The sequence below is a fragment of the Capra hircus genome, chromosome 6 (assembly GCF_001704415.2).
Source record: "Capra hircus breed San Clemente chromosome 6, ASM170441v1, whole genome shotgun sequence".
Classification (NCBI taxonomy): Eukaryota; Metazoa; Chordata; class Mammalia; order Artiodactyla; family Bovidae; genus Capra; species Capra hircus.
The window spans coordinates 25,406,247-25,418,280 of NC_030813.1; the positions used below are offsets into that span (position 1 = coordinate 25,406,247).

At 41.6% G+C, this 12,034-nt stretch overlaps 1 protein-coding gene across 4 annotated transcripts in view; it reads right to left on the reverse strand.

Annotated features, from left to right (window-relative positions):
* Positions 1 to 12,034, reverse strand: part of C6H4orf17 (chromosome 6 C4orf17 homolog) — a 94,150-nt gene that overhangs the window by 57,089 nt on the left and 25,027 nt on the right. The gene's annotated exons all lie outside the window — the stretch shown is intronic.

Sequence of the window (12,034 nt, forward strand, 5' to 3'; positions counted from 1 at the left end):
GGATCTCCTTGCAGTCCAAGGGACTCTCAAGAGTCTTTTCTAATACCACAGTTCAAAAGCATCAATTCTTCAGCGCTCAGCTTTCTTTATAGACCAACTCTCACATCCATACATGACCACTGGGAACACCACAGCCTTGCCTGCTGGACCGTTGACCCAACCTCCCTTCTAGATCTCGGCGGCCGTCAGCACTGTTTGGCACCCTTGGCTTGTACTTGCGTGGCTCTGATCTCTGTTGCTGTAGTCACAGCACATTCTTGTCTGCGTCTCCCCCTTTGTATCTTCACATGACCTTTTTATGGCCTTAGATTTGGAGAAGGCAATGACAACCCACTCCAGTGTTCTTGCCTGGAATCTCGGGGACGGGGGAGCCTGGTGGGCTGCCGTCTATGGGGTCACACAGAGTCGGACACGACTGAGCGACTTCCCTTTCACTTTTCACTTTCATGCATTGGAGAAGGAAATGGCAATCCACTCCAGTGTTCTTGCCTGGAGAATCTCAGGGACAGGGGAGCCTGGTGGGCTGCCGTCTATGGGGTCACACAGAGTCGGACACGACTGAAGCGACTTAGCAGCAGCAGCAGCAGCATTAGATTTGGGCTTCCCAGGTGGTGCTAGTGGTAAAGAACCCACCAGCCAGGGTATGGAAGACCCCCTGGAAGAGGGCATCACAACCCACTCCAGTATTCTTGCCTGGAGAACCCCATGGACAGATGAGCCTGATGGGCTACAGTCCAAAGTGTTGCAAAGAGTTGGACATGACTGAGCGACTTAGCACACATAGCATGACCTCAATTATTTACATCACAAAGACCCTACTTTCAGACAAGATTGTATTCTGAGGTTCTGGTGGACATGAATGTTAAGAGAATATTCAACCCACTGCTTTCTTCCGAGCTAGACCTCCCAGGTGTATAGAGCGGTATTCAAGCTTGCTTAAGACTTTCGCCACACCTTGAGCCTATATCTGTGTGAAGGCTTACATATCTAAAGAGAAGAGATCTAGAAAACCAGCCTTTCATCATCAAATACACATGTATTAACAAGAATGGCTGTTCAGAGAAAATAACGTGCATAAAAATCACTCAAAGCTGAGACTTCCCTGGTGGTCTGACAGTTAAGCAGTTAAGACTCTGAGCTCCCAATGCAGCGGGCCCAGGTTCGATCCCTGGTCAGGGAACGAGAGCCCACAAGCTGCAACTAAAGATCCAGCACTCTGCAACAAAGATCCTGAATGCTGCGATCAAGATCGAATGCAGCCAAAAGAGAAAACTCAAATCTCACCATGTGAATCCTATTAAGGGTAGTTATCATGCATTGGACAGATCTAAACAGTGTGTGATCTTCAGTAATAATGATAAAAGCTAATATGTGTTGATCATTAACCATTTCTCAGGGAATGTGTAAAGTATGTGGTATCTCATTCAATTCTCATAACCATTCTGTGAAATAGGTGCTTTTAGTGTTATTCTTATTTTATAGATGAAGAAATTAAGGCTTGAAGAAATCAGGTAATTTATCAAAGGTAGAGGCATTCTCAAATGGATGTCAGAGTCCAGAGACCGAGCTCTTAAGCACTGTTCAATGCAGTCTCCCTAGAAGACAGACATTAGCTCCTCCATTTAGCAGATAAGCAAAATGTGGGTATAAGAAATTACATCAACTGCCTGAAGTTTCCTAGCCAGTAAGTCTGAAATGCAAACCTGCTGAAATCTGTTTTGCTTGCATCTAAATTCTTTATACAGCACTTGACTAGCTATTTAGGCTCTATAGTGCCCAGTGATGAAAGCAATGGGGAAAAGAGGGTGGCTAACTCTTTGAGAATAGAGACGATTTTAAAAAAATGAGGTAGAACCACAGATGATGACCTGGGTGTGTTTACCCTAGCCTGGGTGTGCCTGGTAGTTTGTATTCAAGAGCGCTTCCTCCCTCCCTGAGGCTGACTCTGTGTGTGGGTGAGCAAGCCAACAAGGGCTTCATGCTGCTCTCTGCTCCTCAGATTTAGGACCACTCAGACTATTGTACAGGGTTCTTCACGCTGTGAATGACGGCTCAATGTAGAACTTGATTTTAGAACTCAGACTTCTTGTCTTCCAGCTCTTTTTCGTTCCCTTTTCTCCTCCTCATCTTCTTACCTTTGTTCAGCTGTCCTAGAAACACTTCCATAACCCACACTTAGTTTTCATGTCACTCAAGTAGTACGTCGTTTCCCCTTTGAGATTACCTTTGAGGTTTATTTAATTTATATTCCTCATCTCTAAAACGGGTTTAGTAATCCCACACATCCATGGTCAATTAATCTTTAACTAAGGAGGCACAAATATACAATGGAGAAAAGCCTCCGCAGCAAGTGGTATTGAGGAAGCTGGACAGAGCTACATGCAAGTCACTGAAGTCAGAACACTCTGTCACACCATACACAAAACTCAACTCAAAATGGCTTAAAGACTTAAACATAAGACAAGACAGACAGCACCACAAAATTCCTAGAAGAGAACACAGGTAAAACATTTCTGACATAAATCATAGCAATTTTTCTTAAGTCAGTCTCCCTGGGCACTATAAATAAAAGCAAAAATAAATTGGACCTAATCAAACTTACAAGCTTCTGTACAGCAAATGAAACCATAAACAAAATGAAAAGATAATCTATGGAATGGGAGAAAATATTTGCAAATAATACAACCAACAGGGCTTAATCTCTAAATATACAAACAGCTCATACAACTCAATGTCAACAACAACAGAAAAAAAAACCTGATCGAAAAATAGGCAGAAAAACTAAGCAGACATTTCTCTAAAGAAAAGATAGAGATGGCCAATAGGCATATTAAAAGATGCTCCATGTTGCTAATTATTAGAGAAATAGTAATCAAAACCACAATGAGGTATTACTTCCCGCCTGTTAGAATGGCCATCATCAGAAAGTCTACAAATAATAAATGCTGGAGAGGGTATGGAGAAAAGGGAACCTTCCTAAACTGTTAGTGGGAATATAAACTGGTGCAGCCACTATGGGAAAATAGTATGGAGCTCTCTTAAAAACTAAAAAGTTACAAATGATCTACCAATCCCAGTCCTGGGCATAATTCTGGAAGACAAAAATTAATTTGAAAAGATATATGCACCCCAATGTTCACAGCAACACTATTTCAGCAGCCAAGACACAGAAGCAATCCAAATTTCCATCAACAGATGAATAAAGAAGACGTGATATATATATACACACACAATGGAATGTTACCCAGCCACAAAAAAGAATGAAATAATGCCATTTGCAGCAACATGGATGGACCTAGAGATTATCATACTAAGTGCAGTAAGTCAGACAAAGATAAATATCATATGATATCACTTATAAGTAGAATCTAAACAAATGATAGAAATGAACTTATTTACAAAACAAATAGATTCACAGACATAGAAAACAAACTTACGGTTACCAAAGGAGAAAGAGTTTGGGGGGTAGGGGGTGGGGTGGGGATCAACTTGGAATTTGGGATTAACAGATATACACTACTATGTATAAAACTGATAAACAACATAGTAATACCATTTTCCTTGGAGGAAGTTTATGAATATTAAATGAGATAATGAATTAATGAGATAATAAATATTCGCTATCATTAATTGAAAGAATATTCAGTTAAAAAGAGAAAGAAACAGATGTGACCGAAGTTGTTGTTCAGTCACTAAGTCATGTCCGACTCTTTGCAACCCCATGGATTGTAGCACACCAAGCTTTCCTGTCTTTCACTATCTCCCAGAGTCTACTCAAACTCATGTCCATTGAGTCAGTGATGCCATCAAACCACCAGATCCTCTGTCATCCCCTTCTCCTCCTACCTTCAATCTTTCCCAGCATCGGGGTCCTTTCCAGTAAGTCGGCTCTTCCCATCAGGTGGCCAAAGTATTGGAGCTTCACCCTCAGCATCAGTCCTTCCAATGAATATTCAGGACTGATTTCCTTGAGGATTGACTCGTTTGATCTCCTTGCAGTCCAAGGGACTCTCAGGAGTCTTCTCCAACACCACAGCTCAATAGCATCAATTCTTCGGCTCTCAGCCTTCTTTATGGTCCAATTCTCACATCCATACAAGACTACTGGAAAAACCATAGCTTTGAATGTTCAAACCACTGCACAATTGCACTCATTTCACACGCTAGCAAAGTAATACTCCAAATTCTCCAAGTGAGGCTTCAACAGCACGTGAACCAAGAACTTCCAGAGGTTCAAGCTAGCTTAAGAAAAGGCAGAGGAATCAGAGATCATGTTGGCAGAAATGTGGTCATATCTCTTATTTTCAAGCATATTCTGATATAAAATACTCTCTTTTTCTGTCCTTTCTTAGTGCTTTATGCACTAAAATGTCTCAGAAAATTATTATGTGTGTCAAAATTATACTTCCAAGATGAGATCTCAAGGATTAAAGGAAGTAATATCTTGCTTGCTTGCTACGTTGCTTCAGTTGTATCCAACTCTTTGTGACCCTGTGTATGATAGCCTGCCAGAATCCTCGGTCCATGGGATTTCCCAGGCAAGAATACTGGAGTGGGTTGCCATTTCCTCCTCCAGGGTATCTTCCTGACCCAGGGATTAAACCCATGTCTCTTATGTCTTCTGCATTGGCAGGTGGATTCTTTACAAGTAGGGCCACCTGGGAAGCCCCAACATAAAAACCAAACCCTTAGTTAGACTGTTTTGATTTTTTTATATTAAGAACAATTATTTGTTATTATTATTTTTTTAATTTTTATTTGTTTATTTTTGGTTGCTCTGAGTCTTTGTTGCTGTGTGTGGGCTTTCTCTAGTTGTGATGAGCAGAGGCTACTCTTTGTAGTGGGGCTTGCGCTTCTCACTGCAGCAGCTTCTCTTCTTGCCGAGCACAGGCTCAAGGCACATGGGCCTCAGTAACTGCAGCATTCAGGCTCAGCAACTGTGGGCCATGGGCTTAGCTGCTCCGCAGCATGTGGACTCTTCACAGACCGAGGATTGAACCCATGTCTCTTGTACTGGCAGGTGAATTCATATCCACTGCACGACCAGGGAAGTCCTAGACTCTGTTGATTTTTTTTAATTAGGAAAAGAAAATTCACTATATTGGGGGCATAATTAAAACTTTTATTTTTAAGTCAGAAGTTTCTTGATTTGAATGATCCAGGACAAGCTGCAGAGTTATTCACAGTTTAGTCCTCCCCTACAGGATGGCTCAGACCTCATTTAGCCACTGGCTCTCCCATGTTATGCAACCCTGGGTCTTGTCCTCAGTGAGAACTGCCATACAGCTCCATCCTGTCACATACCATCATTCCTCAGACCAGAAAAGAAAAGCATAGATCGTCAGCAATGCCCTGGGCTCTTCCCCCCAGAAGTGCAGCTGGCTGAGGAGCCTCCAAGTCAGCCTTAGACATCCAGGCACCCACTGCTAATCTCCAAGCACAACTGAGCCCTGCCTTTTTCTTTTACCACTTAGTGGAGATTCATGTTTTATACTTATATATTGCCATTTTTTCCAGGTATATTATAGAAGTGAAAGAGTGCTGCAACCGTGTCCTCTGAGAAAAACTGGCAAAGATAAGCCAACCCTTGAGGATGTTACGTTTGACCCCGATAATGAAACCAAAGATGGTAAAGGATCCAATGACAGCCTCAGAAGGGCAGCAGTTACAGGCAGAATCTCCCTCAAAGTGTGGCCTTTAGCATGACGTAAGGCAATCCAAGGGCTTCCCTGGTGGCTCAGACAGTAAAGTAAAGTCTAGGACTTCCCTGGTGGTGCAGTGGATATGAATCCACCTGCCAGTACAAGGGACATGGGTTCAATCCTGCCTGCAATGCAGGAGACCTGGGTTTGATCCCCAGGTCAGGAAGACCCCCCTGGAGAAAGGAACAGCTACTCACTCCAGTATTCTTGCCTGGAGAATTCCATGGACAGAGGAGCCTGGTGGGCTACAGTCCATGGGTCACAGAGTCGTATATGACTGAGCAACTAATACATACCCAAGGTTATCCAAAGAGATGGTTTCGAGCTATGCTTTCAAAACCATCTATGGTGAAAAACCCTTACCTTCCCTCCCCCACTCCATCATGGACTGATCCTCTTGTACAATATAATATAAATGAATTACCAGAAAAATGAAATAAAAAAACAAAGATATAAAAATACTAGCCTGTATTTTTTTAATTATTAGATTCAATAGATATATACTTATTCTGTCAAGTTGCTATAAAGTTTTCTAAATACTCTCAGCACTGGTACTTAGCCCATTGCTCCAGAGTTAAATGCTTTACTTTTATTTTAGCCTCATTCTTGCCAAGCATGGACACACAGTCAACTCTGTCCTATGCAGGATAACCATGCAGGTCCAGAGAGATTAGCTTTTCTAAGCAAACCGAGCCAAAGTAAAATAAGTCTAACTCTTTTTTTTTTTTTTTTGTGAGACAATCTTGGCATTCTTAAGGAAAACCTTAAGAATTTAAAGAATTCCTTTAATCCCTTTCCTATTATAATAACAATACTAGCTGACCATATGATCTAAATTTGCTTCCAGCATGAATGTATTAGGGGGATGGGGTGAGGTGGATTTACTTTTGCAGTATGATACACACGCTGCTGCTGCTGCTAAGTCACTTCAGTCGTGTCCTCTTGCGACCCCAGAGACGGCAGCCCACCAGGCACCTGCATGTAAACCCAGATTATCTAACTACCTGTGGGACCAACGACAGATTGTCTGAGACCTTCTATAGTCAGTTTTTTAATGCCTTCCTCAAAGGATCATTGTAAGGTTTTGACTTCAAAAATCCAAGTGAATTGATCACATATTAGTATCTAGCAGGTAGTGGGTTACTTAAATATTAACTCTTGCCTCTATTTCCAGGGCCAGCTGGCATCTATTATAATGAATTGTGGACCCATTCTGATTAATTGGCGCTCATGCCTTTCAGGTCTGATAAATATTTTGAATATTACATCTGTCTATTATGTTCCTTGTGCAGAATCTGTTCAAAGGTTATAGTGGTTAGTATCGTAAATTAATAAATGATGAATTGGTATATAGTTTATCAATTCGTCATGAGTGTGGTTCATGTGAATCAGCCTTCAGAATCTAATCAAACTTAGGCATACTAAGAGAATCAAGTTGTTGAACTTGCAAAGCTGAGAAGTTCCTAGGCCACAGAACCCATGGAGATGGGATTCAACATTCCCCTGGATCTACCCTCTAACCATCTTAATGATAATTTAAAACACAAGGAGAGCCTGGGTGGAACTGCAGAAAAAGCTGATTGACTATGAGAGCCAAATTCTTCTTGTGCCAGGCAGAGTTCCTTCTGAATATGGAGTGGGCTTTTGTAATAGAGGAGTGGTCTGTGGGTACTTCTGGTGCTAATAGTCTGGACTCTTACTCCATGTTTTATCCAGACAAGCCCTGAAAGGAACTCTAGAAATAGAAGCAATCCATAGGCCATGTCTGTAATGAAACACTGCCAGGCCTTGGTGCTCTAGAATTATTTTCAACTAGTCCTCAGCCTGACACATAGCAAAACTAATTTCCCTATCTGCTTTGTTTTATTCTTAAGGGAAGCTCAACAGGAGGACAAAACAACTTGGATTTATATCTTTCCCACAATTCCTGACCTCTTTAAATGGAAATTCTCATCAACCCGCACACTGGGCTGGCGAGCTGAGCACAATGGAGATGTGCTGGAGTGATGTGAAGCCCTGGCATTATCATGAAATATCTTCTCAGGATTCTTTCCCTGCTCAGGTTCTGTGTGCAGAAGAAAATTTTCTGAAACTGCCAAGCATAATCTCACACTGCAGTTCTGAGAGCTGTCACTGCGTACCTGAAAAAGGATTAGCAAAATCTTCGCCTGTCAGGGTAAAGCTGCAGAAAGCCCATCTCAACCCCCCTTTCCAGCTTTTCCTCATCCTCTCCTGGCTTGGCATAGCTCAAGGATTAAAGGATAAGTTTCAGCTTGCAGCTGGTTGTTTGACTTACCACCTGAGTTTGGACTGTTTGAAAATTTAAGCCGCAGAGGCCACAGTGAAATTCCACCTTCAGGTTTGGCTTGCTAAGGCAGAACACAAGTCACTGTGGCTCAAGTTATTAGCAGATTTTTTAATGCCTTGGAATATTCCAATTGTGTAACTATTTCTGCTTATTAAGAATGATTCAGCAATAAACAGAAGTCCATTTCCCTGTGGACACGAAGGCCTCTTTCCTACTTTTTTAACCTTAGGGATATCATTTAGTGTACTTTTCATACACTGAGTGTTCCACAGTTTGATGGGCACTTCCACACACAGTACCTCACTTCAGCTTCATGACAAGCCCTGAAGTCAGATAATTTCCTTTCACTGGGAAGTTCAGAGCATTTAGTGTCTTGTCACGAGCACTTACAAGTCACTGCTAGAGCTGATACTCAGACCTAGTTCTCCTGACCCCACTAACGAGTATGACTCCCCTGCTGTCAATGTGAGACTAGGTGATCTGACTCCTGACTGAGGTCCACGACGGAGGATGGAGGGGAAGAACCAGGACTCAGAGAGGACAGCTGACACCCTGAAGCTCATGTGACTCTGCCCACCACATACACAGACTGTGTGATGATGCTGGTGCACAGGGGTGACCAACTCAGCTGCCTGGGACTGTCCTGGCTTTAACACTAAGACTCCAGTGTCCTGGGAACACCCTCAATCCTGGAAACCAGGATGACTCACCAAGAGTTGGACATGACTGAGCGAACTTCACATGAGGGAGTTTACCAAGTGAGGACTTCCATATTTGTGCTGGCACCTCGCATACTGGTACTCTTTTGTCTTTGTTCATAAGTAAACAACTTTTTGTTGCTGACATAAACTTTGCCATCTTTGATTTGAAGATTAAGACTCAGAATAGACGTTTGGTTCACTTAACTCTTAACTCTGTCTGGTAATACCTGTGAGGCATGCTAAGTTTCTTCAGTGTTTGGCTGCTAAGAAAATGGTGCTCCCAGTCAAGGCTGATTGACTGGTAATGCTTTTATCTGTGGATTTAATTTGGCCAGTGAGTTAGCATGACTAATTTTAATTGATAATTTTTTTTCTTTCATGTACTTTCTTCTTTTTTTAAAAAAAATATATTAGCAATCTCATTCCTGGGCATATTCTGGACAAAAGTATAATTCAAAAAGATACATGCACCCCTGTATTCACAGCAGCACTATTCACAATCACCAAGACATGGAAGCAACCTAAAGGTATATTGGCAGATGAATGGACAAAGGTGTGGTGCCGGGGTCCAGCCCCGGTGGATCCAGGGTGATTCGAAAGTGCGGACGGAGTCGGCGTCCTGGAAAACACTTATATAATTACAGATATAGAGGGAGATTAGAAACAGATAGTGTAGTAGGAGAATTAGTGGAGAAAAGAGGCTGAATAACTGGTTTACATGGAATACTAATCACCACCTACGTAGGCCACAGGCGTCTTTCCATTCTCCCAAAGGAGAGGAGGCACTGAGGCCTCCCCTAGTCCAATCTCAGAAGCCCAGGCAGAATTAGCAGGCTTGGTGAGTACCCACATTTCAGATGGGAATTCAGCCAGGAAAGCGGAGAGTGAGAAAGAAATGACATGGGGGAATCAGTCTTTCCAGAAACTGATCCGATTTCTTTATTTTTCAGGTTTGTTTATGTACCTTTTTGTTATACATAGGGATGAATACAGAGTCACGTGGGGGTCAGCAGATCTGACCCTTGTCACAATCAGGTGCTTCATAAAAAATTATACAAAGGTCTTATGAGCTTCATCATCTTTTAGCCATGAGGTCTGCTGACATTTTATGGCCCTTTCTGATACCTGTCAGTTAACCAGAAAACTTATTTTTCCAGGGGTGATTTTTTCTTAAATCAGGCGCCACCCTCCAAATAAAGTTGCATTTCTATAGGGTGAGGGTGTAGTGAGTTACAATCAAGAAAGGAATTTACTTAACCTAAGGTTTAACATGATTAATCTTAAAGGTTAATACTTATTTCTCCTATATGCTAGTTATATTCATTAAAAGGACAGGAATATGGAGATTTAGCAGCAAGTATTGGCTCAACAAATGTAAACCCTTCACCAGTGTTCCCCTTAAGATATATTTTGTCTTAAGATAGTGATAAAGTTACATAGCATAGTGATTTATAGTGATTTATAACAAAGTACAGTGATCTATAACAAAAGAGAAGATTCATTAACTCAAAAGTCTAGTATTGCTAACATCAAAAACTACTATATTCCCTTTTTTATATTCCAGATACATTGATTAATATATTCCCAGGTGCCTAAGGATATGGAGGCCTGATGGCAATCATTGACTCATCAATGAAGAAAGCCCTACACTAATACTCCAAACTCTCTGTGCTGTTTATGGTTGAGAGGTTGTCACACAAGCTAGTCTGCAGGCAGAGAGGTTTGACCTGAGGCATCCTTGTCACACCCAGGGCAGGGAATTAGCAGTAATTATTGGCAGGACAAATGAAAAAACCCTTCACCAATATAATTCCTAACCATCCTACTAATACTATACTAATGATCTTCTAACTTCTCAAAAGAGTCTGTATTTAGAAAGTTTTAAAACATCCCGTGCCTCTCACAGTTGGGAGGCTGTAAACAATCACATGCAGCTGGACGAGCCTGATCAGGCAGGCCAGAGAAACTTCAGAGTTAGTAAGTTGAAACACTCTTATCACGCCCAGGAATTTTTATTAACTGGAGCTGTAAGTTAACTCCTTCTATGAGAGAAATGGTTATGGGGGAGAGCTCCCCGTAAAGTACTCTGGTTTTGGGGGTAGATGCTCGGGAGCAGGGGGTTTCCTGAGGCTTGATCACGCCTTTGCGTATGCCAAGCTTCCTTCCTCATGGCCTGTGCCATGGGCGGAGTTCCTCACGCTGGCTCCCAACAGTGTGGTACACATATACAATGGAATACTACTCAGACATAAAAAAGGGCGAACTAATGATGCTTGCAGCAACATGGATACATCTAGAGATTATCGTACTAAGTGAAGCAAAATGAAAGAGAATACCATATCACTTCTATGTGAAACCTTAAATTGGCACAAATGAATCTAACCACAAAACGGAAACAGACCCACAGACATGGAGAACAGACTCGTGATGGCTGACTGGGACAGAGATTGAGAGTCGAAGTGGGAGACAGGAGTTAGCAGACGTAAGTGCTACATATAGGATGGATAAACAAGGTCCTTTTAGTTCATAATCCTGAATTAGGTATGTAGATTTTAAGGTGGACCTACAACATTTAATATATTACACTGAGAGAGGTATCTGTGGGCAAAGCTTATGCCAGATTTTTAAAAGAAAATTTTGCTCGTATCTGTTGTCTAAACGTATATTTCATGATCTGAACAGCTTTATAGACTTGGAAAACTTGCCCTACTGACTGATTCCACAAGAATAAAATCTCCTTTGTGTAAAATGAATTTACTTGGAAGCGAATTTGCCAGTGCACTCCCAAATAGTGTGAAAAATAAAATCCATCCTGCCTGTTCTCCTATCAATAGTCAGGAAATCCCAAAGATTCCAGCTCCATTGTATCTTATCTTCAGAAAAAGTCCCTTGAAGTAGTTAAACAACTACTTCAGAAGAGTGAAACACTTGCCAAGTAAATGAAAACCCTTAACATTTGAGAGCCAGATACAGGCTGGACTTCAGCTCCCTTTCTCCTCTGCACTGTATGCCTCTGTGCCATGTACAACTTATACAACTGTACGAGACAGCTGTGTGTAATGGTGATTTGGGTTCAGTCCATAATCCGTCCACATGCAGAGCTAACAAATTTTACACATCTTTCATTCCCTCAAGTATCTAGAAACCACAGTTATCCATACCCATGTTCTATATATCCTTGACTCCTCTTTTCTAATTTTGACCTTTTATTCCAATCTTTTACATTTTCTTGGCCTTGCTTTCATTTATGTTTAATTACATGTTTTCCACAAACTACATCAAGTCTCTGTGTTGTGAAGTATTACTAGAATATCAATAAATAC